General features: G+C 35.0%; 1 non-coding gene across 1 annotated transcript; it reads right to left on the reverse strand.

Annotated features, from left to right (window-relative positions):
• Positions 1 to 23,349: 23,349 nt before the first annotated feature.
• On the reverse strand, positions 23,350 to 23,421 carry TRNAT-UGU (transfer RNA threonine (anticodon UGU)). The gene has a single exon. It is a non-coding gene; the product is annotated as a tRNA-Thr (tRNA).
• Positions 23,422 to 26,057: the final 2,636 nt, after the last annotated feature.

Here is a 26,057-nt window from a genome sequence, read left to right on the forward strand (position 1 = left end):
AGGTATGAAGAAAAAGCCCTAATATCTCACATAAACACTAATGATTCTTGGATCATAGATAGTGGATGCTCACATCATATGATAGGTGATTAACACAAGTTTGTTATATTAGAAGATTATGATGGAGGCTATGTTAGATTTGGTAAAGGATCCATAACACTTCTTGACAATGCAAGATGCAATGATGTTTATTGGGTTGAAGGTTTGAAATACAATTTGTTGAGTGTAGCACAGCTAAACAACACGGGTTACCGAATAGAATTTCAGAAAGGAATTGTCAAAGTTCATGACAAGAATGGAAAGTTAGCTGCTACCGGGACACAAACAAAAGGTAACACATTTCACCTTGACTCAACTCGTAACAAGTGTTTGTATGAAAAGATAGATGATACCTGGTTATGGCATAAAAGGTTTTGTCATGTAAATTTTGATAATCTGATCAAAATAAGTAAGAAGCACCGAGTAAGAGGTCTATAGAGTCTTGAAAAACCTGAGAATGCTATGTGCCAAGGATGCTAGATGGGTAAGATGACAAGATCAAGCTTTACAAGTAAGTCTTATACTTCTAAGGGAATTTTAGATCTAGTGCACACTGATCTTTGTGGTCCTATGAAAGTTCAAAGTTATTATGGTGATAAATATTTCATATTATTTGTGGATGATTATTCAAGGATGATGTCAGTAATATTTTTAAAAGAAAAATCAGAAGCTTTTCAAATGTTTAAATGGTACAAGGCAAGAGTTGAAAATGAAATAGGAAGACAACTGAAATGTCTTAGATCAGATAGAGGAGGAGAGTTCACATCTGATGAGTTCAACCTATTTTGCAATGATCATGGTATTAAGAGACAAGTCTCTGCACCAAGAACTCCACAACAGAATGGAATAGTTGAGAGAAGAAACAGATCTATTGTGGATTGTGCTAGAACACTGATGATTGAAAAGAAGGTGCCACAAACATTTTGGAGAGAAGCAATAAGCACAACAATTTACACCTTGAACCGAGTACAATTGAAGAAAGGTACTTTGAAGACACCATATGAAATCTGGTATGACAAGAAACCTAATGTAAGTTATTTTAAAATATTTGGAAGTAGATGTTATGTTCACAAAGATGATAGAAATGGCAAGTTTGATCAGAAAAGTGAAGAAGGAACATTTCTAGGTTATTCTTCTAGAAGCAAAACATTTAAATGTCTGATCAAATCATCTAACAAAATAGTAGAAAGTGTAAATGTGAAAATTGATGAATTTGCAGAAAGAAATGATGAAGGAAATTCCAAGGAATCAGAAGACTATGATGAATTTGTCTATGTTCAACCGTGAAGTCTTACCGAGAAAACTGTTGAAGAAAATGAAGAGAATATTCAGTTACTGAGTGATGAAGAAGATCATACAGAGCCTACCAAACTTGTATTAGCCAAGTATGTCAGAAGACATCATGCACCAAGTCAGATTATAGGAGATAAGGATGATCCAGTGATGACAAGGAACAAACTGAGACAGAACACATGTTTGATATCTGAATTTTAACCGAGAATAGTGAAAGACGCATTTAACAGTGAAGATTGGATAAATGCTATGACAAAAGAGATTGATCAAATCAAGAAGAGTGACACATGGACACTAATCCCATGACCGAAGGACAAAAATGTAATCGATACAAAGTGGATTTTCATAAACAAGCTAAATGAAAAAGGAGAGGTCATTCGAAACAAAGCAAGACTAGTTTGCAAAGGTTATGCTCAAGAAGAAGGAATTAATTATGGTGAAACTTTTGCACCTGTTGCTAGACTTGAAGGAGTGTGAACATTGTTGGCATATGCTGCTTTCAAAAACTTCAAGGTATATCAAATGGATGTCAAATCTACATTTCTAAATGAAATATTAGAAGAAGAAGTTTTTATTGAGCAACCTGAAGGATTTGTTGAAGATAAGAATAAAGATCAGGTATGTAAATTGAACAAAGCTTTATATGGTTTGAAACAAGCACCTAGAGAATGGTATGAAAGATTGCACTCTTATTTGATTAAGATTGGTTTTATAAGGACAAGTGAGAATAGTAATATGTACATGAATATTGATGAAAATGGAATACTGATCTCAGCCATATTTGTTGATGATATTATATTTTGTGGAAATGACTCTTTATGCAAGAACTTTGGAAATGAAATGAGAAAAGAATTTGAGATGTCATTAATCGGTGAGATAAAGTATTTTATAGGTTTACAGATACTGCAAATGAAAAATGAGATTTTCATTACTCAATCCAAGTACATAAAGGAAATCTTGAAGAAATTTGGAATGGAGGATTCAAAACCAGTAAGTACTCCTATGACTACCAACTGTAAATTATCAAAGAATAATGAATTTGCATCTGTTGATGAGACACTTTACCAATCCATGATTGGAAAACTACAATATGTTGTTCATAGCAGACCAGACATAGCACATGCAGTGGGTATAGTTGCAAGATTCTCTGCAGATCCTAAGGAAACACACATGATAGCAATCAAAAGAATTTTTAGATACTTGAAAGGCACATAGGATTATGGCTTAATATATCAGAAAGGAAATGATTTTGATTTAAAAGTTTATGCTGATGTTGATTGGGCAGGCAACATTGATGACATAAAAAGCACAAGTGGAGAAGCTTTCTTTTTAGGAGAAATACTAGTGAGTTGGCTTAGCAAGAAACAAGGATGTGTTTCATAGTCAACAACAGAAGCTAAATACGTTGCTGCAGCATTGAATTGTACCAACATTGCATGGATCAAACAACTGTTGGAAGGTATAAATGAGAAATTTACCGAGCCAGTAACTATATTATGTGACAATACTAGTGCCATTAATATTTCAAAGAATCCTGTTACGCACTCTAAGACAAAGCGCATCTCTATCAAATATCATTATCTTAGAGAAGAAGCTCAAGAGAAGAAAGTGGTGTTGGAGTATGTTAGCACGAAGGAACAAATAACAGATATCTTCACCAAGCCACTACCAAAGGACACTTTTGAATATCTCAGAAGTAAGTTAGGGGTCCTACCCCTATCTTCTACTCACTGACCGAGTTCGGTGAAAGCATCAATCCGATAACTCTATCGAATATCTTTCAGGAGTTGATGCTGCATTACACCCTTTAGGATGTTTTCTAAAGGTGTACAAAAATTATTATAGGAAACAATACAAGGAACAAGAATTGAAGACAAAATGCTTTGACTGAGACTGAATTGATACACAACAGCAGGAAATCACTTCATACAGAAAGAAATTATGTTTTAGTTCTTTACTTTTTGGCATTGTTGTCAAAGGGGAGAAGACTAATATCAGGGGAGAAGACTAAAAGAAAACTAAGAAGACTGAAGTGAAGAGGAGAAGTCTAATGTATGGGGGAGAGCATTTCAGCATTTTAGAATCACATCAATCCGAATCTTTTAAGGTCAAATCAATTGGTTTTTCCATCAATGCCAAAGGGGGAGATTGTTGGCAATATAGCATTATAACAGACAATGAAAGATTGTTGGCATTTCAATAAGGATATTGAGAAGGTTGTTGATGATTATGGATATAACTGATGAAAGATGTTTACTATCTTGATATTATTATTTTGTCATTGATGTCAAGAAATTAATTTTCTAATTCAGTATGATGTTGCCATATCTTGAGAAGTGTGATTTCAAGAATATAAAGATGTCGGTAAAAGACACAAGAAAGAATATGATGAATAAGGGGATGAATAAGGTATTCAATGGGCAACTATTACCGAGTTAGACAATGATGAGATCATGATGTTTAGATTGTTTTAACATCATACATATGTTGTAAGTTGTAAGGTTAATACTATACTATGTTACCAAGCAAAGAACCTAGTCGGTAAATCCTAAGGTTATCGCTATCGGTTAATGAAGGTGGAATGTCTACCGAGTGAAGTTTAGTATTTACCAAGTTGTAACTGAATGCATTAAATGGTTACATGTGTTATTTAATGAAGGAAGCTGATGAGCTAGAACTGATTAAATGATTGGTATGTCGTGCATGAAGTTTGTTAAGAATCTAAGGCAATGAAAAGTCAGCATGAAGATCTACAATGCAGATTGAACCGCAATACCTTGGCATGAGTTCCAAGAAATATATGCAAGTTCCTAGGCGGGGTAAAACATTTTCAAATCAAAAGATGCATTGAACTTGGACAAGATCGAAGATCTGATGGCTATGATTGATCATGGGAAATGTGATTAAGGAGATTAAGCGGTTACCTAATTGTTTATAAATAGGAAATTGTTGATAAACAATGTATGCGGGCAAGTGTATGCACAGGGATGCTACATAGTGATTACTGAGCACAGAAGCTTGAAGTCCTGTTTGGATAACAGAGTATAGAAGCCCAGCGGATGGACAAGATTAGTTCTATAACTAGATTGTATTGAACAAATATGAATCTGCTTTAGCATTTTAGATGTGAAGTTGCAGATAGATTTTTATTACTGTTATTTTGTGAAAGTGATAGAAAATCTCTTAACCAAGTGGACTTGACAGTCTTATTTGCAAAACCCTCTAGCAAGGTGACATTCTGATTGAGTGTTTGAAATCCTTTAACAAGGTCACTTCTAACAAGGTGAAGATCCTAATAGATCTAAGGGAAATCCCTTAACCGGGTCACATCTAGCAATGTGTTTGTAATCTTTAACAGGATTTGCTTTTAACCGAGCATACTCTAGAAGAGTATATTTCTTAGTGGGTCCGAAATCCCACAGTGGTTTTTCCCTATTTGGGTTTCCACGTTAAATCTGGTGTTATGAGGTTTATGATGTTTATATGCTTTTGAGTTTGCATGTTTAACAATTTTGGGTATATTACTGAAATATATGTTACCGAGGTTGAATCTGATGTTTTTATGGAAGATTAAGTTTGTATGATTCACCCCCCCCTCTCATCTTGTTGGCTATTGGATCTGTACTTACATTAAGTATCAGAACTATCAGTAACAAGTATGGTCATAGAGCAAATCAATGTAGATCTAGAAATTATCAGAACAGCAATACACCACCGGTCAGTGTTCTAAATGCAACAAAGTTGGTCATAATTTAGAGAATTGTAGAATGAATGTAAGATGTTATGTTTGTGGAAGATTTGGATACTTATCTAATCAATGCAGAACACAAACCGACATAGGATATGGGAAAGCAATTCAGAAAAATGTGACTTGTTATGTCTGTAACATGATTGGACACATTGCTAAATTTTTATAGAAGCAAGTCCTCACCGGCAAATAACAAATGTCCTAGTTTGAAAGGTAAAGAAAAGGTTGAAGAGGTAAAGCAAGAATTCTCAAAACAATGGATCAGAAAATCAGAATAGAATGTTGATGGGAATACTCCTCCACCGGCAGAATAGAGTAACACTCCACCGACAGGAGACTCTTCATCTAATTAAATCTTTTTTGAGGGTTTAGCAACTAAATGTAAAACATGCTATTATTCCCTTGGTTGATGGTGAGAAGTTGAGATTACTTCTTTACTGGTAGATAACTTAAGTTGTAACTTAATCGGCAAGCATTAAATGTGGCGGGTGAAGAAAATAACATTATAAAACAATTTTTTTGTCTCCATTTTCATTTCACCGAGCATTCAAATCTTTAAGAGTGTGAAAATCTCGAGCAAAGGCATTCAAAGCAAAGAAACGAAGCAATCTATCAAATCTTTCATCCCTAAGGCAGATTAAGGTATTTATAGCTATGGCATCCTCATCTACTCCTGAATTTATTGCAAACCCTACTATTGTTGAAGTTATTAAACACCCTAGACCCATATTCCAGCTAGTTCCCAAAATTGCAAAGAAAGATGATAGTTTAGGTGCATTTTCTCAAATACCTAAAGGGGTAGTATATAATGAAGACCCTAGAATGTATATACACTGTCGTATTGATGAACTAGGTGATGAGGAAATTAAGAATATATATAAATCTGTAATTTGTGATGAATCTGGAAATGTCAAAACTGAACACAAGATAATAGAAACCCTAGGTTTTACAAAAATTCTTAGTATCCCGGATTTCCCCAAGGATATCGTAAGAATTGTGCTAAGCAGGGTTGATGGCAAATTCTTTTGGTTGGACTCTATTCACAAGATTACTAAAGAAGCAATAAAGATTGTGATAGGGTTACCCTCCACCAGTAATAGACCTAACAAAACTAAGAAGGTCTCAAATGATTTAGTGACAAAACTAACTGGTGCAACATCTAACAAGAGATCACTAAGGGTAAATGATGTAACGGATATCAATGACAAATTTATCAGTATGATCTTAGGTTACAAGACTACACATGCAAATAGGTTAAACTCAATTTCTAGCCTATGCATTAAAAGTGCCTATGATATGGTAAATAATAATGCAAGGATAGACATATGTGAATGGCTTAAAGATGAACTGGTTGATAATTTGGGAAAGATAAAGAAAGACAAGAAAGGAACATTCAGATTTGGAAACCTACTTGTTTGTCTGATGCTATATATAACCAAACAAGTACCCAGTATTGGCACCAAAGATTTTGGATATGATATACCGATAGGCAAACAACTATCAGTATTGTTGAACAACATGGGAGAGAATAGGGAAAAGAACTTAAATGAGTATTTTCAGGAATTGAAAGCTCGAATGAAAACAAGAGTAAGGTTATCACAAGCTATTGTGGATAAGTACCAAAAGGAAATTTGTTTTGTAATAAAGAAAGATGAAATTTGGATGGAGGCAGTTGTTCCTAGAACCATCTAGGTCACTGAAATGGGGTATGAGACTGATGACAACATAATAGAAACCTATGCAAAAGCCCTCCTAGAAGCTCCTAAGGAACCTGAAGAAGAAGTATTTAGTGATGCTGAAACTATAGAAAGTCAAATTCAATAAAAGAAAAGAGTTTAAAAGGTTGAGGCAACTGTTAGAAAAGGAACCCGACAGGCAAAAGCTATTAAAGAAGATGTGCTAAAGCAAACCGGTATAATTGAAGGTGAATTAGAAGCAATCCAATCGGAAACACACCTTTCACCGATGGGAACTTCCTCAAAATGTGACATACCTGCAGTATTCAAGAGAGTTGAGAGGAAGAGAAAACCTTCACCGGCACCTTCTCCTACACCAAAAAGATAGAAGCAATAGGCAGTAAGGCCCCCAACAAAGAAATTAACTCCAAAGAAAAAGAAGTTGACTCTAAGAAGAAGTCAAAACTAACTATAGCTCCTATTGATAAATTATTGGATGAAATTATTGATGATGGCAAGTTGAAGAATATCAGCAAACTATATAACACACTATCCGTTGATGACAAGGAGAAAGTAGAGAACAGTGTAATATTACACTTAGATATTTTCAAGAAATTTTTGATGCAAGTTGTTGATGAAATACCTACAGATCTATACAAAAGACTAGAAGCTAGAAGAGTAGCTATTATTGAGCTTGATAAGAAAATAAAGATTGAAAAATTACTTCTTGTACATCCTATTAACTCACCTGATGAGATAGATCAATTGATCTCTAAGGCTAACCGGTCAGTATTTTCAACTGCTCTCCAACATGTAGCACTAATGGCAGGGAGAGTGAATCAGATAACAGAGGAAACAACAGATGCATGGGATATATTCCTGGTAGATAAAGAAAAATAGGAAGAGTCTCAAAAACCTAAAACCTTCAAGGTATATCAAAAGGATAGGGACAAAGGAAAAGGCAAGGTTGGTGGACCTCCCAGTATAAAGATAACAGACAACTTACCCCCACCGCCTTTAGATACTCCATCGGTAGACACTACTAAAAATCAACCGGCAACAGAGAGTATGCAGACAACACATGAGGACACAAATCTTGATTTTGAGGTGTTGTACACAATGAATATCGACACATAGGAAGTCAACATTGTGGTTGATAAGGAAATAAGTGAGAAAAGAGATGTGGCAATTGAGCCACTGGTAGAAGACACAACAACTGAGACAAATGTTGAAGATACAATTAGAGACACTGAAATTAGGAGTGAGCAACAAACTGAATAGACAACAGATACAAGAAAAACTAATAGCACTGGTATTGAGAAACCAACTGAAAACATTTCAGGGGCAAGCACAGAGAAACCTGTAGAAAGTACAGAGTCACAAGCAGAAAAATTGGCAGTGGATACCACTGAAAAATCATTAGAGGAACCATCAAAGAAACCATCAGTAGAGAGCACAAAGAAACAAGAAGAACAACAGGTTCATTCACAAGTACATTCAGAGACAGTGCCACCAGCTACATGAAAAACCTAAACCTTTGGTAGCTGAAATGGAGACACAAACTGATCCTCCAGTAAAAGAGGAAAGCAATGCTATTATCACCACCGGTGGATTACAAATTGTGAAGTCAGTTGGACAGACATTCGGAACCTCCATGTCTGAATTCAGACCAACAAATGTGATAGAGGTACTGCTAGATTCAATTAAGAAAATAACAGATTGTAATGCACTAGCATGCAAGGCTATTGACGACACCATACCAATTTTGAAGATGATAGCTCCAAAGTGTAACATAGACAACAAAGATTATTTGAACCAATTGGACACATTGTCTAAGTATATAACCGGTAACCTAATAACACTGGACAAAATAAATGAGGATACATTTAAGGAGAGATTGATAAAGGAAAAAGAAAAATTCTTTGAGGATATGGTTAAGAAGAACAAGGGAGAGATGGACACTCTTTTATCGGAACTCAATGAAATCATTTTTGACTTCAAGAAACTATACAGGGATACATGCAAAACGGATGTATTAACAGAAGATCTTGACAAAGAAATCAGAAAGACACAAGATAAGATTAACAATATTGCTGACAATCTGATTGGGACATCAGATTCATTTTTGGAATTAGAAAAGAAAATTGCAAAGCAAGAATAGAAAATCAGGAAACTGGAAAATGAAAAACAAAGAATAAAGGACAAAGAAAAGGACTTAAAATGTCAACTTGGTCCAAGATTAGACTATCTTATTTCTTTGAGAAAAGAAATATCTGAGGCTTTGGTTCCTGGACTAAAGACACCGGAAGAGAAAATGCACATACTCACTGGTACAATGCAGAGAACCCATGAGGCTATAAAAGACAGTAAAACATTTAGCAACGACATAAATTTAGTTTTGACAGATATTTTTCAAAGTGTAACCCACCATTTACAAGAAATCAAGCAGGACTCCACTGACAGTGAATGACAACCTTTGTCATTGATGTCAAAGGGGGAGTAGAGGCTATGAGAAAAATGATCAGCAAATGGCTCATCAGCTCAGTGGGAGCTCATATTTTTTGGTAAGACAATTTTGGCAGACTCATTTTTGGATGACACTTTTTGGATTTTTCTCATGAGTGTTGCCATCAACATGCCAAAGGGGGAGATTATTGGCAAATGCATTCTCCAATGAGAAATTGTAGGTGATTGAAGGTTTTGTCATTGATGACAATATTGCAATCATATGATACCGGCAAGACAATATACCGGCACCAGCAATGACACTCTACACTGACACACAGGACACTGACAAACAAAGGAAGGATACCGGCACCCTGGCCGACAGGAATCTTGTTTATAATATATTTTGTAATTAATTGTAAAATCATTGTAAGACGACATGGCGAGTTGTAATATGAGTCATATATGTATGAGATCATTGTAGAAGATTTTGTGAGAAGGATATAGGCAAAATTATGCAGACCTAATATGCGAATTTTAGGTTAAGGGTTTATGTATGCAACATAGCTAAAACCGGTACTGGATTTGGCATACCAGATGCTATTTTGAAGCAGTACAAGACATTGGATTTATATAATCCATTTTGTAAGTCAGTGTGACTTCTTATTTTGTATTTGAGCAGTGAGCTCTAGGCACTTGGCCTTCCTGCATGTGCAGAACCCTATTGTAAGAGTAATATTCACTTATTGGCCAGTAAGCGAATATTGTGGGTCACAAATCCCACCGAGGTTTTTCCCACACTGGGTTTCCTCATTAAACTACTGTGTTATGGTGTGCTTTTCATGTGGTTGTTGTTATCTTTATTTATTGCATTATTTTTGGTTTACCGATATACAGTATTGATATGCTTTACATGTTTTAAATCAAGTAAATTCTTCAACCGGTTAGATATTGATTCACCCCCCCCCCCCCCCCCCTCAGTATCATTGGGAATCCTAACACCTTCATGGTGATTTGGAGGAAGATATTTATATGAAACAACCTTGGAGCACTATGTGGTGAAAAGTAAAAGTAATTTGGTCTATAAATTGAAGTAATCTTTGTATGGCCTCAAACAGAGTCCTAGGTTGTGGTACCAGAAATTTGATACATATGTGTTAAGTTTGGGATTTGAACATTCTAAATCAAATCATTGTTCTTATTATAAATTTGATGGTGATCATTTCCTATACATTGCATTATATGTTGATGATATGTTATTCATTGGTAAAGGGAAAGGTATGATGTCAAAACTAAAGTATCAACTTGCTGCTAAATTTGAAATGAAGGATCTTGGTGCAACAAAACACATTCTAGGAATGAAAATTAGAAGAGATAGAGTGAACATAAAGCTATGGCTAGGCCAAAGTAAGTTTGTGAATTCAGTTTTATGGAGGTTCAACATGCAGGATTGTAGACCATTGTGTTCCTTTTATAGTTGGAATGATACTATCTATTTCAAATTGTCCTACATCTCCATCAAAGATGGAAGACATGAGTAGAGTGCCTTACTAGAGTGCAGTTGGAAGTTTGATGTATGCTATGGTTTGTACTAGACTAGACATTGCCCAAGTAGTGGGAGTTCTTTCCAAATATATGTATAATCTTGGTAGAGTTCATTGGGATGTAGTCAAAAGAGTCTTCAGATATTTGAAGGGTACCTCAGTGTATTCTAGTTGTAGATTGGAAATAAAATTAAATATTTGAGGATTGATAATGGCGGTGAATTTTTCTCTACTGATTTTGATAGATTCTATAAAGACTGTTGCATTAACAAACATAAGACAACTCTATATTCTCCACATCATAATGGATTTGTAGAAAGAATGAATATGACACTAATGGAGAAGGCTAGGAGTATGATAAGTGGTGCTAGTCTAGAACAAATTTTGGGTTGAAGTTGTTGTCATTGCTTTCTACCTGATTAACGGGTCTCCTATATCAGCTCTTGTTGATAAAATGCCTATGGAAGCATGGTCAGGTCACAAGCCTTCATTGAGATATCTTAGAGTTTTTGGTTGTGATGCATATGCACATGTGCCAAAAGAGAAGAGAAAAAAGTTGGAGAACATGGTTGTGAAATCTATCTTCATTGGTTACAATTATGGTGTGAAAGGATACAAGCTTTGGGATCCTATTGCACAAAAGGTAATTCATAGTATAAGTGTTATATTTAGAGAAATTAAGTCTCCTTCAGTTGCATTTCTGCCAAACAAACTAAACAGACCTAAGTCAATTCCCTTTTATTCCTGAAAGAGTTGAATCGAGACCATTTGATAGGCAAGAAGTTGAGGAGACCTCATCTAGCTCTCAATCTTCATAATAGGAGGAAGAACCTCCAACTTAACTTTTTGGAAGGTCTACAAGACATAGATAACCACCTGAAAGGTATCACCTGATGATTGGAGATGTATTTTTGCTTTAAATACTAATGTGGATGAACCTAAATTCGTAGAAGAGGAATTAGGTATGAATGATGTAGAATCCTTGAAGATTGTTATGGAAGTAGAAATGATAGCTTTGAAAAAGAATGATATGTGGGATCTTGTACCATTTCCTGAAAGACAAAAGCTTGTTGGTTATAAATGTGTTTTTAAGAGAAGCCTTGGTTTAGATGGAAGCATTGAGAAGTATAAAGCAAGGTTGGTTGCAAAAGGCTACTCTTAGCTTGAGGGTGTTGATTCTGGAGAGATATTTTCTCCTGTTGTAAAAATGACATACATTAGGTTTTTGCTTTCTTTTGTTGTTGCTTACAATTTAGAGATTGAGAAAATGGATGTGAAAACTATTTTCCTTCATGGTGATTTGGAGGAAGATATTTATATGAAACAACCTTGGAGCACTATGTGGTGAAAAGTAAAAGTAATTTGGTCTGTAAATTGAAGCAATCTTTGTATGGCCTCAAACAAAGTCCTAGGTTGTGGTACCATAAATTTGATACATATGTGTTGAGTTTGGGATTTGAATGTTCTAAATCAAATCATTGTGTTTATTATAAATCCGACGGTGATCATTTTCTATACATTACATTATATGTTGATGATATGTTGGTCATTGGTAAAGCGAAATGTATGATCTTAGAACTAAAGTCTCAACTAGCTGCTAACTTTGAAATGAAGGATCTTGGTGCAACAAAACACATTCTAGGAGAAATTAGAAGACAGAGTGAACAAAAAGTTATGGCTAGGCCAAAATAAGTATGTGAATTCAATTTTATGGAGGTTCAACATGCAAGATTGTAGACCATTGTGTTCCTTTTAGTTGGAATGATACTATATATTTCAGATTGTCCTACATCTCCATCAAAGATTGAAGACATGAGCAGAGTGCCTTACCAGAGTGCATTTGGAAGCTTCATGTATGCTATGGTTTGTATTAGACCAAACATTGCCCAAATAGTGGGAGTTCTTTCCAAATATATGTCTAATCTTAGCAGAGTTCATTGGGATATAGTCAAAAGAGTCTTTAGATATTTGAAGGGTACATCATAGTATTCTTTGTATCATGGTAATTTGGTTAGAGACGTGATTTCCCTTGATATTCATGGTTACATGGATTTAGACTGGGTAGGTGATATTGATAGAAGGAGATCCACCAATGCTTATGTGTTTACTTTATTTGGTGGTGCAATTAGTTGGATGAGTAAGTGACGGGTTGTGGTTGCTTTGTCCGCTATAGAAGCAGAGTATATGACAACTTTTCATGCTTGTAAAGAAGCCATTTGACTTAAGAGACTAAGTTCAGATATTGAAATATAATAAGGCACAATGACAGTTAGAGTGTGACCTGCCTAGCTAAGAACCCGACATTTCATGCCCAAATCAAGCACATTCATGGTCAGTATCATTTTGTTAGAGATATGGTAGAATATGGAAGGGTGAAGCTGGTTAAGGTAGAAACTTTGATGAATGTTGTAGATTCTTTAACTATTAATGTAGAAACTTTTATGAATGTTGTAAACTCTTTAACTAAGGTTGTGAGCACAAAAAAGTTCAGGTGGTGTTCAGAGTCTATGTGCCTCATGGCCCCTAAAAATTAATTTATTGTGTTGCTACTCCCTTTGCTCTTGCAAGGTGTTCGACAAGTGGGAGAATGTTGGGAAAATGGTGTCTCAACCTTGCATTTACATGAGGTTACTATTTATGGTAACTTTTCTTTTGAGCACGAAATGGTGCAAAATTATCCTCAAAACTTCGGGTTGGCTAGATAAGCTTTCTGGTAAATTCTCGTCGCAAAATCATAGCTAGTTTTGAAGATATTATAGTTTTTTGTTTTTTAAGGGTGTGATGAAATGTTTAAATTTAATTGGAGGACTTTAGAGGCTCTAAAATGCCCTAAAAAATGGTCGTAACTAGCATAACGAGTTACAAGGTGACAAAGAACTTTGCAAGCTTTCCAACGATTCAAACGGTTAACATGTTATGGCCTTCAGAAGTTTGGACTCCAGAAATAGGAAATATAAATTGCATCGGATACATAAGTGAGCTATAAAAGGGATGAACACTTGTTGATGTATGTTTTGAAACATCATAGGGCATATAAAATGGAGATAAGGTCAACTCTACTTTATTGGGTGGTTTTAGCACATGGTTTTGTAATATCGTTTGATGGTTTCTTGTATTGTATCTCCTATATATGAGGTGCGTGAGATAGAGGTTGTGTGTAAGAGCCTTATGGCTATTGAGTTACCTCTGAATCTCTAATTAGTGGTACTCCTATGAAGAGTTTTCTCTACAAGTATATTGTAATATGTTATTGATTGCTGGATAATATATTGAGCTGCTTTTGAAGTGTGGGGTTTTTCTCCCGAAAGGGTTTTCCTCGTGTAAATCATTGTGTTGTTGAGTTGAGGTATGCATGATATTATGTTTATTTTTGTTACATTTTTGTAACTGTTGTATTGATCTGTAAAAATTTGCATTACCCTCCTCTCAAGGTTAGTGTAGGAAGTCGTTCTGCTACTTAACGTCCTTACATTGCATTGCATTTGCATTATCTGCATAGTTTGCCATATGAACTAGTATGACTTTGCATAATTGGTACTTTTTTGGTATTTTTCAAATATTCATCATTTAAAAAAATTCCAACACTTTTTGTCCTTCATGAGGTCACCTAGTATCCAAGGGCTAAGGTCGGGGTTGTAGGAGCTACCCACCCACTGTCGAAGTGGAACTACTGCCGCTTGGTGACATTTAAAAATAATAATTTTTCAGCCTCTAGGGGGCGCCTGATTTGACCCTCCAAGTACATAACTGAGCATTTTTTTAAAAATAACCATAACTTCTTATTAGAGTATTAAAATTAAATGCAAATGAGATATCATCAGAAAGTTGGTTTCATGTATTTCATAGTAGTGTAGGTGATTTTTTCAGATTTTGTTGTCGGTAAATTTTTTGGTCATTGAAGTCATGTTTTCTATTTTGGACCTTTGAGCTCATAATTTTTTGCCACGATATCCAGTTCTCATTGTTTTTATGGTGTTGAAAATTTATCGAGGAGCTCTATCACACTTTTTTTTAGATTTAGCCTCAAGTATATTTTGTTCGGTTTTTTTGACCATATGGCATTATGACTAATTACTTGAAAACACTATATGGCACTTGCAAGTACAACCTTTGTATATATATGTAGCGTCCTAAAATTGCGACAATTGCAAATTCGACCACATTTCGGTCTTCACGATGGTGACGCAACATGGAACCTGAATGGAGACCCCGAAACTTGTCCACGACACCAAAAACTGAATTTTTCCAGCACCCTGGCCTGATCCTCCTTGCACCCTGCTATCTCGGGAGGTGGGACCAGAGTGCCCAGCGCCCTGGTCCTGAAGGACCAGGGCGCCCAGCGCCCTGGTCCCTGGCCCTATTTTGGGCCCAGTCTCCTATGGGACTTCGGGTCTTTTTGTTTGCAAAATGGAAAATATCATTTCCTGGTCGGCCTAAGGTCGGGAAAATCAGTCTATCAACCCTAATTGACAAGTATATAAACGACATTTTTCTCTCTCATTTGGTATGACGGGTACAAGCGTGGAAACGATACTCAAACATTCAAACATTCAAACATTCAAGCATTCAAGCATTCTTTCAAGCAATTGATCATTCTAAGTCTCCATTCAAGGCTAAGTGTTGCATTCAAGACAAGGATTCAACCATTGAAGAGGAGATCACATACTACAACATACAACATACAACAACATCTATACCTTCGCACATAAGGATACAAACATCCTTACAACAAGGTATTAGTACTTGTTTTACATTACAATCATTTACATTTACAACATTTCTCATTTCTTGGTTAATTCCAAAATCGGGGTTTGACCTAAGGGCAAACCCCTAATCCCTAACCCCCCAATCGTCCTCGCTTTTCTATGTGTAGGTTGCAGGTACGCGGCTGAAATTGAAGATCTGGAATCCTTGTGCAGAGACGAACATATCCCCCTTCGTTTCGCGGATTTTTCGGAGGACCGTGTGCATGCCGGGCGCCATCGTCCCGTCAAATTTTGCTCAAATTTGCAGGACAGTGCCGTATCGACATTTTACAGCTAATTCCAAGTCCCCAACTTCATCCTATATCCCTATCTCAGTTTATAAGCGAATCTTTCTCACTTTCTATGTATTCCTAGCTTAATCATTCTATCCACATTCTTTACAAAAGAGGGTAGCCTTGCTGTCTTAACCCTTGAAACTCATTTAGAATCCAATCTTACATTGTGTGGGATTGGATCTTGTGGGTTTCAACCCCTCTTTTGAATGTAAAGTCTCCCCCTAAGTGAAAACCGTCAACCCTAGTAACCTCCCTTCTCTCTCCTTGGAGTTGGAAGAGGGGAGAGCAACTAGGGTTCGATCATTTTCTGCTTTACATTTTGGTGAACCTGACGTGAACATCCTTTCTGATTATTCATGGTTAGATCTAAAAATTGGCTTCCTTAATTACATTTCCATCTTTTGCAAAATTTTAGAGGTTGATTGCATAAAAACCCTAAAATTTCTTTTTAGTAATTGAACTTGTGAAATATTTAATTGTTAATGCTTGTTTCAGATCTACCCTTCTATTGCAAATTATCAATTCATATCTGTGCTTTAATTTTGAAAATTAAGTGGTTAAGTGTCAAAACCCTAATTTTTGAAACCCTCTTGATTCAACCTTTGTCCGACAATTTCACTGATCAAAACATTTCCAAATCAGTTGTAACTTTGGATTCCGCAATAAAATCATAAAATCTTTCATCCCTGAAAATTTGGAAAAAAGTTGCGAGGACCGTGTGCACTCCGAGCGCCATCGTCCCCGACATTTTTTCTGAAATTTCGAGAGCAAGATCTTACTGTATTTTCCTGCTAAAATCCAGAATTTTGGCTGATTTTATCAAACCTAACACTTTCAAAATTACAGTCAAAGTTGGTCTTGTGATTGCTTGGTTTAGGGCTTCTAATCATTCAGAAATTGTTGAAATTGAAATTTTGTGTCAAAATTGTGTTCCTACTATCCTAAAATAATAGTGTGTTTGCATTCATTCGAAATTTCAGTGCTTTATTCAAAATTCTTGCAATTTGTGACTTTTGAAATTAAGTGCTTAATTACAACAACTTTGATTTCCGCTTTCAAAATTGAATTTCGCATAAAATTGAGTCAACTTTTAAATTTCAAAACTTGCATTGCTTTTGGTATTCCCTCTAAAATCATAAAATTCAAAATTTCAGTTTCCCTCTCTTTTTCAAAATTCAAATTTTGCATTTTTCGACAATCTTGGTAGGGTTCAATTTTGAGATTGCAACTTTAATTTGACCTATCTACAGATCGTAAAATCACTCAATTTTTTCAGATTAGCTCTAAAATCATCATAACTTTCATCCCTGCAAATTTCGAAAAAAGTTGCGAGGACCGTGTGCACTCCGAGCGCCACGGTCCCTGACATTTTTTCTGAAATTTTGGGAGATTGTCGTGATTGCATTTAACGGCCTAAATCTAGAAGATTGGCTGATTTTACTGAAATTTGCTACCTCTAAAATTCAAAATTTTCTCTCTCTCTAGTGCATGAGTTTTACAACAATAAGCCCTACTTACACTATTCCCATTAGACAAAGCCGTAGAATTAAGTCTTTCCGAGGTTTACTTATCGAGGAAATGGAACCTAATTTGAATAGCCTTTTTAACGAGGACATGGGTAATTCCTCTAATCCTCTTAATGATGAAGAAGCTCTCCATGAGGTTTCTGTAGAACAACTTGCGAATTGGATAACCAATTTGACGATTTTCGACAATGGATGTCTCAAGAATACCCCGATAGTCAAGCTCTTCCTTTAATTGAGGGTCTAAAACATATGCTTCAAAGTGATAAGAATGGAATTGATATTTTGCGTGGTATTGCACACATTGTGGATTCGAATGTGATGCCTATGAAGAGTTGTGCCAAAACTTTAGGTTATACACAACCTCCCACTCAAGTCAATCATTCTATTCCTTTGACAACTTCTATTGCTAGCATACCTACCTTTACATCAAACATAGTGGCTACTTCTATACAAGACATTCCGCCTATGATTACCAGTCATGGCGGCAATTCTTCCTCTTCAATTAACCCTCTTCCTTCATTTAATTCGACTTCTTCATTCATTCCTTCAATGAGTGTTTCTATTACATCTCCACAAATGAACATGACGCAAGGGGGCAATTCATTCAACCATTCCATTCCTCCTTGTAGTGTTCCTCCTTTCCAATCCTCTCCTATGACTAACTATCATAGTGTCCCACCACTTTACTCTTTACCTTCTTTCAATAACATAACACCTCCATCTCAATCTAACACATCTAATATGAATTCTTCGACTGAAGCGACCATTAACAATCTTGCACAAACTGTCTCTTCTTTACAGCAACAAATTGCCTCTATGAATCAATCTAAGTTTAGTGTGCCCACATTTGATGTTGCGAGCCCACTTTCTCTTGACATTGTTCGAGCTATCCCTCCTAAACATATTGAAATCCCGCATTTGGAGCTTTATAACGGTAAAGGAGATCCTCTAACACATGTTAAGACTTTTCAAACAATATGTACTGATTTTGCTTATGACCAAAGGTTGCTTGCAAAACTGTTTACTAGAACATTAAGAGACAAAGCCCTACAATGGTATTGCTCGTTGCCTTCTTATTCGATTACTTCTTTCGAACAACTTGCAAATGCTTTCATTCAACAATTTCAAAACAATATAAATCCTAAAGTTACGTTGATTGATTTAATGCATTGTAAACAAGGTGTTAAAGAAAAAGTGACTGATTTCATTGGTAGATATAAGCATTTGTATGCTCAAATTTCTTTTCCAGTGCCTAAAAATGATATTCAAAGAATCTTTATTTCTAATTTACAAAAAGATATTCGAGACAAACTTCTGTTTTCTGAGTTTACTTCTTTCCAACAGTTGTGCACAACTCTTCACAATTATCAACTGACTGTGAGTCAAATGGAACAATCACATCCTATGGCTCCGAGTGATAAGGGTGATAGTAGTCAACAACCATTTGGAAAGTTTAAACCGAACAGAGATTCCATCAAATTCAATGAAAACATCATCAACAACAATGTGAATGCAGCATCAGGTGTGCCTCCTATTTCTAAATTTTTCAAGAAAGAAAGAAAGTATACTCCTTTGAATGAATCATTGCATAGTATTATGAATAAGTTATTGGAACAAAATGTGCTTACTCTTCCTCCTATAAGGCAAATTGATCCTACAAAGATAAATTCACCTTATTTTGATAACAAAGCTCTTTATCAATTTCATCGCCAACCTGGGCATGATACTGAAAAATGTTTTTCTTTAAAGGGTAAAATTCAAGATTTGATTGATAATAATACTATTTCTGTTTCTGGAGTGAATGATAAAGGCAATACATCTGTAGCTCCTCCTAACCAAAATCTTCAAATTTTTACTGATCCACTACCTTCTTATACCTCTAATGCGATTGAGGCTAATGATTCTTCTTTATCATCTGATGGTCTTGTGTCTATGACTCCGAATGTGATTAACTTTGTAGAGCAGCAAGAAATCCCTAAAGAACCTTCCATCACATTTGATTCTAGTGAAACTATCAGGGCACCCGATGGTCCTTTATACATAGTTGCAAAAGTTAAGAATACACCTTGCCGTGGAGTGCTTATTGATCCTTCGTGCATGGTTAATGTTATTACTGAAGAATTTCTTTTTACTTTGCAATTGAATCAAGTGATCTATGACAAAACAGATGTGATTGTGAAATTATTTGATGCATTTTCTTCTCCTGCAATTGGTTCTATTACATTACCTATTGAAGTTCATAACAAATCCCTTGATGTGAACTTTGCTATTATTCCTTCATCCGAACAATTTCGTGTGAAGCTTGGCTATCCTTGGCTATCTTCCATGAAAGCTATTGCTTCTCCTATCCATAAATGTTTAAAATTTCCCTATAATGGTGAAGTTGTTACTGTCAATCATAGTCTCTTTAAACCAGCTGAAAGAACTTCTAGCGTTCCTATTGATTATTTTTGGCCTAAACAATTCCAATCTCTTCCTCCGCGAAGTGATCAGCTTTTCAAATCTTATCAAAAGTGGAAAACAGATATGATCCTATCTCTAAGTGAACCTAGAACACCTAAACTTGGCATTCCTATCATTCTTGAGAAGGAAGTTCTTCCTTTGAAAGATAAAACTAATATCTTTCCTCAAGAAGATTCCCAACCCATCCCTATGGATGTGACTATGTCTATGCCTAATAAACCTTCTAAAAGTAGACCTATACCTCCTCGTCATGATGGACTTGGTCTCCTTCCTAAACCAAATATTCCTCCTTTATACGGACTAGTTCCTCCTCCTTCCTTTTATAGAGAGAAGAGACCTTCCTCTTCTCCTATTATCCAGCCTAAGAGACCACAACCTAAACACCCAAGTGATAAGGATGAGAACATTCCTCCTCCTCAATCTTCTCCACTTCCTACTAAGACTAGACGAAATCGTTCTGCACGTGAACACCGACGAAAGCGTCGTCTTAGAGCTCAAGCAGCTGCTTCTCAAACTTTGCGATCTCCAAAAACACCTTCAACAAGCATTATTCCATTTTCTCCAAAATCTCCTAAACATAAGATGCATGATGGTCTTGATCCTGTGCGAGTTAAAGATCCTATTGTTATAAATCTTGATGATGATATAGATGAAAATGTTATTCATGATGAAAAAGTTACTTCTTTTCATTCTGATAGTGAATATGAATATGTTGATGTTGATAACCATTTATCTAACGAATTTTCTAAAGCACTTATCTTAGCTCCTAGACAAGAACAACGTGGCTCGAAACATGAACATAGCCCTTGTTTGGATCTTGTGATAGCTCCATCTGCTGTGTTGGATGTTCCTCCTCTAGCGTGTTCCCTGCCTTCCCGAAACATTGATCAGCAAGATCGGGGGGTAGATGACGTGCTAGACTAGTTACATTAGCATAGTAGATTCTCTCCTCCTCTCTTTTGTTACTTCTTCTATATGTTATTCTCATTCTTCTATTTGTTGTCCTTAGTGTTGTCTACTTGAGGACGATGCAAAGCATTGAGATCTCTTTCAGTCTCTCTCATGTTGACTCAAAAGACACATGTTCCCTTCTTCTAGGTGACCTTCCTTGATTGGGGAATGACGAACAATTATGCATACATACATATGATATACATGAACTATCATATAGCATACTGACCCCGAGGAAAGCGAAGTCACCTTGTGCTTTGTGTTTTGTGTCTATTATCCTTGGGTTTATCTCACACTTGGGGGCTAAATCCTTGTGATAATGTGGTCCTTTCCCTTCTTATTTCTTATGTGTATCACTACGTTAAAGCAATCACCCCTGTTGAGGCATGTGCGATTGCTTTAACGTAGGGGGGCATACACCCCGTCTATTCCTTCAGGATACTTGAAAATTTCTTGGCGAACTTAGCTTTGCCTTGAAAATTTTTGGTATTTTTCTTACATGACTCATAGTGAGGGAACCTTACTATTGACAGTCATGGTTCTCCCTCGTGATCTTCCCTTTTACTTTGTCAATCGAAGTCGTAAGGTCCTTAGTCCACTGGGGGCTTGGTGTGTCTTGCCTCCTTGACGTGGTGAAAGTCTTTCAATGTTGTTTCCTTGTACTTTACCGGAAGTATGAGCATACGCCTATACTCCCGCTAAAGTGGAGGCTAAATGTAGCGTCCTAAAATTGTGACACTTGCAATTTCGACAGCATTTCGGTCTTCACGATGGTGACACAACACGGAACCTGAATGGAGACCCCGAAACTTGTCCACGACACCAAAAACTACATTTTTCCAGCACCCTGGCCTGATCCTCCTTGCACCCTACTGTCTCGGGAGGTGGGACCAGAGCACCCAGCGCCCTGGTCCCTGGCCCTATTTTGGGCCCGGTCTCCTATGGGACTTCGGGTCTTTTTGTTTGCAAAATGGAAAATATCATTTCCTGGTCGGCCTAAGGTCGGAAAAATCAGTCTATCAACCCTAATTGACAAGTATATAAACGACATTTTTCTCTCTCATTTGGTATGACGGGTACAAGCGTGGAAACGATACTCAAACATTCAAACATTCAAACATTCAAGCATTCAAGCATTCAAGCATTCTTTCAAGCAATTGATCATTCTAAGTCTCCATTCAAGGCTAAGTGTTGCATTCAAGACAAGGATTCAACCATTGAAGAGGAGATCACAACATACAACATACAACATACAACAACATCTATACCTTCGCACATAAGGATACAAACATCCTTACAACAAGGTATTAGTACTTGTTTTACATTACAATCATTTACATTTACAGCATTTCTCATTTCTTGGTTAATTCCAAAACTGGGGTTTGACCTAAGGGCAAACCCCTAATCCCTAACCCCCCAATCGTCCTCGCTTTTCTGTGTGTAGGTTGCAGGTACGCGGCTGAAATTGAAGATCTGGAATCCTTGTGCAGAGACGAACATATCCCCCTTCGTTTCGCGGATTTTTCGGAGGACCGTGTGCACGCCGGGCGCCATCGTCCCGTCAACTTTTGCTCAAATTTGCAGGACAGTGCCGTATCGACATTTTACAGCTAATTCCAGGTCCGCAGCTTCATCCTATATCCCTATCTCAGTTTATAAGCGAATCTTTCTCACTTTCTATGTATTCCTAGCTTAATCATTCTATCCACATTCTTTACAAAAGAGGGTAGCCTTGTTGTCTTAACCCTTGAAACTCATTTAGAATCCAATCTTACATTGTGTGGGATTGGATCTTGTGGGTTTCAACCCCTCTTTTGAATGTAAAGTCTCCCCTAAGTGAAAACCGTCAACCCTAGTACCCTCCCTTCTCTCTCCTTGGAGTTGGAAGAGGGGAGAGCAACTAGGGTTCGATCATTTTCCGCTTTACAATATGTCTATTAGGGCACTTGCAAGTACAACCTTTTGTGGTCATATATGGAAACAAATGAAGCCAAAAAATATGTTTGATGATTCCATCTTTCCATTATTTATATTTTCCTATTTTGAGGATGACCACAAAAGGATGCAATGAAAAAGCCATAATAGACATATCTACAAAATGTGGAAGCTAATCTAAATGATAAAACATAAATATTTCAAAAAAATATATAAACCATAATAATATGTAAAACATAAAATAGTAATAATTGAAAAATCAAGTTTTTATTAAAATATATGACAAATCTTCATGTCCATCAAATTTTATTTCTATTTTAATTTTCAAAGTGAGCATTGATTTCACTTTACTTGTCTGTATTATGATTAAAAGTTGGACATGGCATCTCCTTTCTATATGAATTGGAATGACATGTTATACACCTGTATTTTATATTATCAAATATACATTTAATATAACAATTATATTTTAGATATTTGGACAATTACATAAACTCAAATTATTAAATATAAAGATAATACAACACGACACAATCAAATTGACTTACGTCCTTTTAAATTATGACTTAATTTTGTATGAAAACATGATTAAATTTATACATATTTATGTATTATATAAAAGTCTTGCTCCCGTTCTCGCGTCTCCATTGCCTTTGAAGACATAACATACTATAACGAAAATAAGTGATGCCTCCACGCAGGATCGAACTGCGGAACTTCAGTTTACAAGACTGACGCTCTACCACTGAGCTATAAAGGCCAGTTAGCAAAACCTGCTTGTTTTTTAATTTTTGTCTCCTTACGAAATTAATATCTAGTTGAGTGAAATCATTTCGAGTCTTTTTATAAGAAAAACCTATAGCTATAAATGTTATTCTTGGCAGCTTGGAACCTTATTTATATATTATTGCATTTCTTCAATTAAAAAATAAACTACTAGCATTTGGAGATGCATCACTAATCTAGTGGCCTAGACTTGGGCACAGTTCAAGTTCGGATGTAATTTGTTTTCATTTTTCAGAATTATACATTAAGCATTAAGACCTTTTTTGTTTACTGCGGCACAATTTCATCAGAAGAGAAGATCTATTGATTGGGCACATTTCGATAGTTGTGGTTGTATTTGTGACCTTAAATTACTCATACTTGAACGAATGAAATGTATTCTTTAGATTTAAAAAAAACAAATAATGTGATGTCATATCAGCACACCAATAAAACATGATCTAGTCTAACTTTTTTGGGGTCTTTTATGGCTCTTCAACAAAAACATGTTGTCGTGGCACCATATTTGATGATGCAACTTTGAAACCTTAATTATAAACATGTGACTTGCCATGTAATTTTTTCTGAAAAAATTGGAAGTGGTTTGGAATTGTCACATAGGATTTGAGGGGTGCAAAGTTAGAATCCTCAACTACTAGGTCCTCTCATATTTGTCAACCCAATAATTCTTTAAGCATTCTTCCGAGTCTATCATTTTCTATTCCTTAACCTACGAACTCAAACTATCGTATTCATCAAATTGATTTTGAACTATTTGTTACCAAGCTCACTTTTGAAGTTACTATAAAATCTAAGTTAACATATCATAAAATCATTTTACTAGGTATGAGTTTTACAATGTATGAAAATAAATATGTTTGTTTTTTATATTTGATCATGTATATTTTTTCATTTAAACATTTCAACAGACTTAATAATCTATCATTAAGATGAGTAACAAATTCAAATGTTAATCTTGAAGATAGATCATTGTATGCAATCCAAAATTATGTAAACAACTAATACAATTAATTCTAAAATCATTCGCATGTTATCCTTATAATTTTTTATATTCTCTAATAAGCATATTGCTTTTAAATATTTTAACTAAAAAAATTAACAAAATTAATTTAAAAAATTTCATGTTCCATTAGATTTTTATGTGTCTTATTACATCCACAGTATATGCCACTTCTTGAAGAATAGTGACCTCCCATTCTATATATATTGCATAGTCATTTCATTTCTCCTTTTTATTAGTAATAATAGACTTTTGATTCATTTTATTATTGTATTTTTCTCTCACCTTTAGTCAAAGGATGTAGCCCTTATAGGGTTTGGGGAAACAAATAAGTTTAATGGGGCAATAAAATTAAGAAATAAGAGTCTATTATTAATAATATATTTTAGTTACTAGTTTGTAATGTTAACTTTAATGTCACACATAAGTTAAGTATTTTTTTTATTTGGCGCAATTTTTTCATTTAGAATATAAATTGTACATTATTTTATTGATTATTATTGGTGATTTTGATTTTCATTCATGTATAAATATTTATTTATGGTAGGAGAAATAAAAGAATTTGTATTGTGATTTGATAGGTTATATCATTTGTAATTAAATAAACAAAATATATATTTATAATTTTTAGATCGACAATTTTAATATCAAGTGATTTAAAATGTGTTGAATTATAATGATGTTTTAAAATAAAGTTAATCTATGCATTGTGTATTAATATACTCAATTATATGGCCTTTACACATTCTGGAACATTGTTTTAAATTTTTAGACAATATATTTTATCTATAATGTTTTTATTCAAGCATTAACTTTCAAATTTATACAAGTGACAAAAAATGCTTCACTTTAAAATTGAATGGACCTCAACTCTTTAGCCACTATTACAACTATATGAACTTAGTCATTATTGGATCCCTTCACATACTTCACTTCATTTTCTTTAATTTAAAAAAAGGTTTACCATGAAAAGAATATTCATTACATTACACCAATTTTTAATGTTATTTTGCATCTCATTTATATATGAATTGTTATATTTCTCTACTCTATTTGTTATTTACTAACATTGTATTTCTGTTTCTACCATAGCAATATTTATTCATATTGTTAGTGTGTAATTTCTAGATTATTTTTTAGATAGAATATCAATAAGCTTAATTTGAAAATGTTTATCCTTCCTAAAACTCAAAATGTTTTTACTATTTAAAACTTATATAAACATGTCTCTTCCCTTCGAAGAAGGATTAACTCAGAAATATGAGTACAAAATTCAAATATAGGGAAATTACCTTTATAATTACTATTCAATCCCAAATGAACACGTTTCTAAATGTTTGCATTTAAAAATGAACAAAATGTGTATGTCATAACCAATATTTTCATTTCATTTTGCTTTTATTCCATTTGATTTAGTTTTGGAGTCTTATTTCCCATTATATTTTCATATTTCTTTCGCTATGCCGACATCATGGTCTAATTGTAGAATAGTATCATTCCATGACACATACTACTTAGTTTTATTATTGGTTAGTGAAGTTATGATCTTTTTTTAATAATAACAAATGTTAACTATTTTTAATTCATTTAAAATGAAAACTTTACTCACT

This window comes from Cryptomeria japonica, chromosome 10 (assembly GCF_030272615.1).
Source record: "Cryptomeria japonica chromosome 10, Sugi_1.0, whole genome shotgun sequence".
NCBI lineage: Eukaryota > Viridiplantae > Streptophyta > Pinopsida > Cupressales > Cupressaceae > Cryptomeria > Cryptomeria japonica.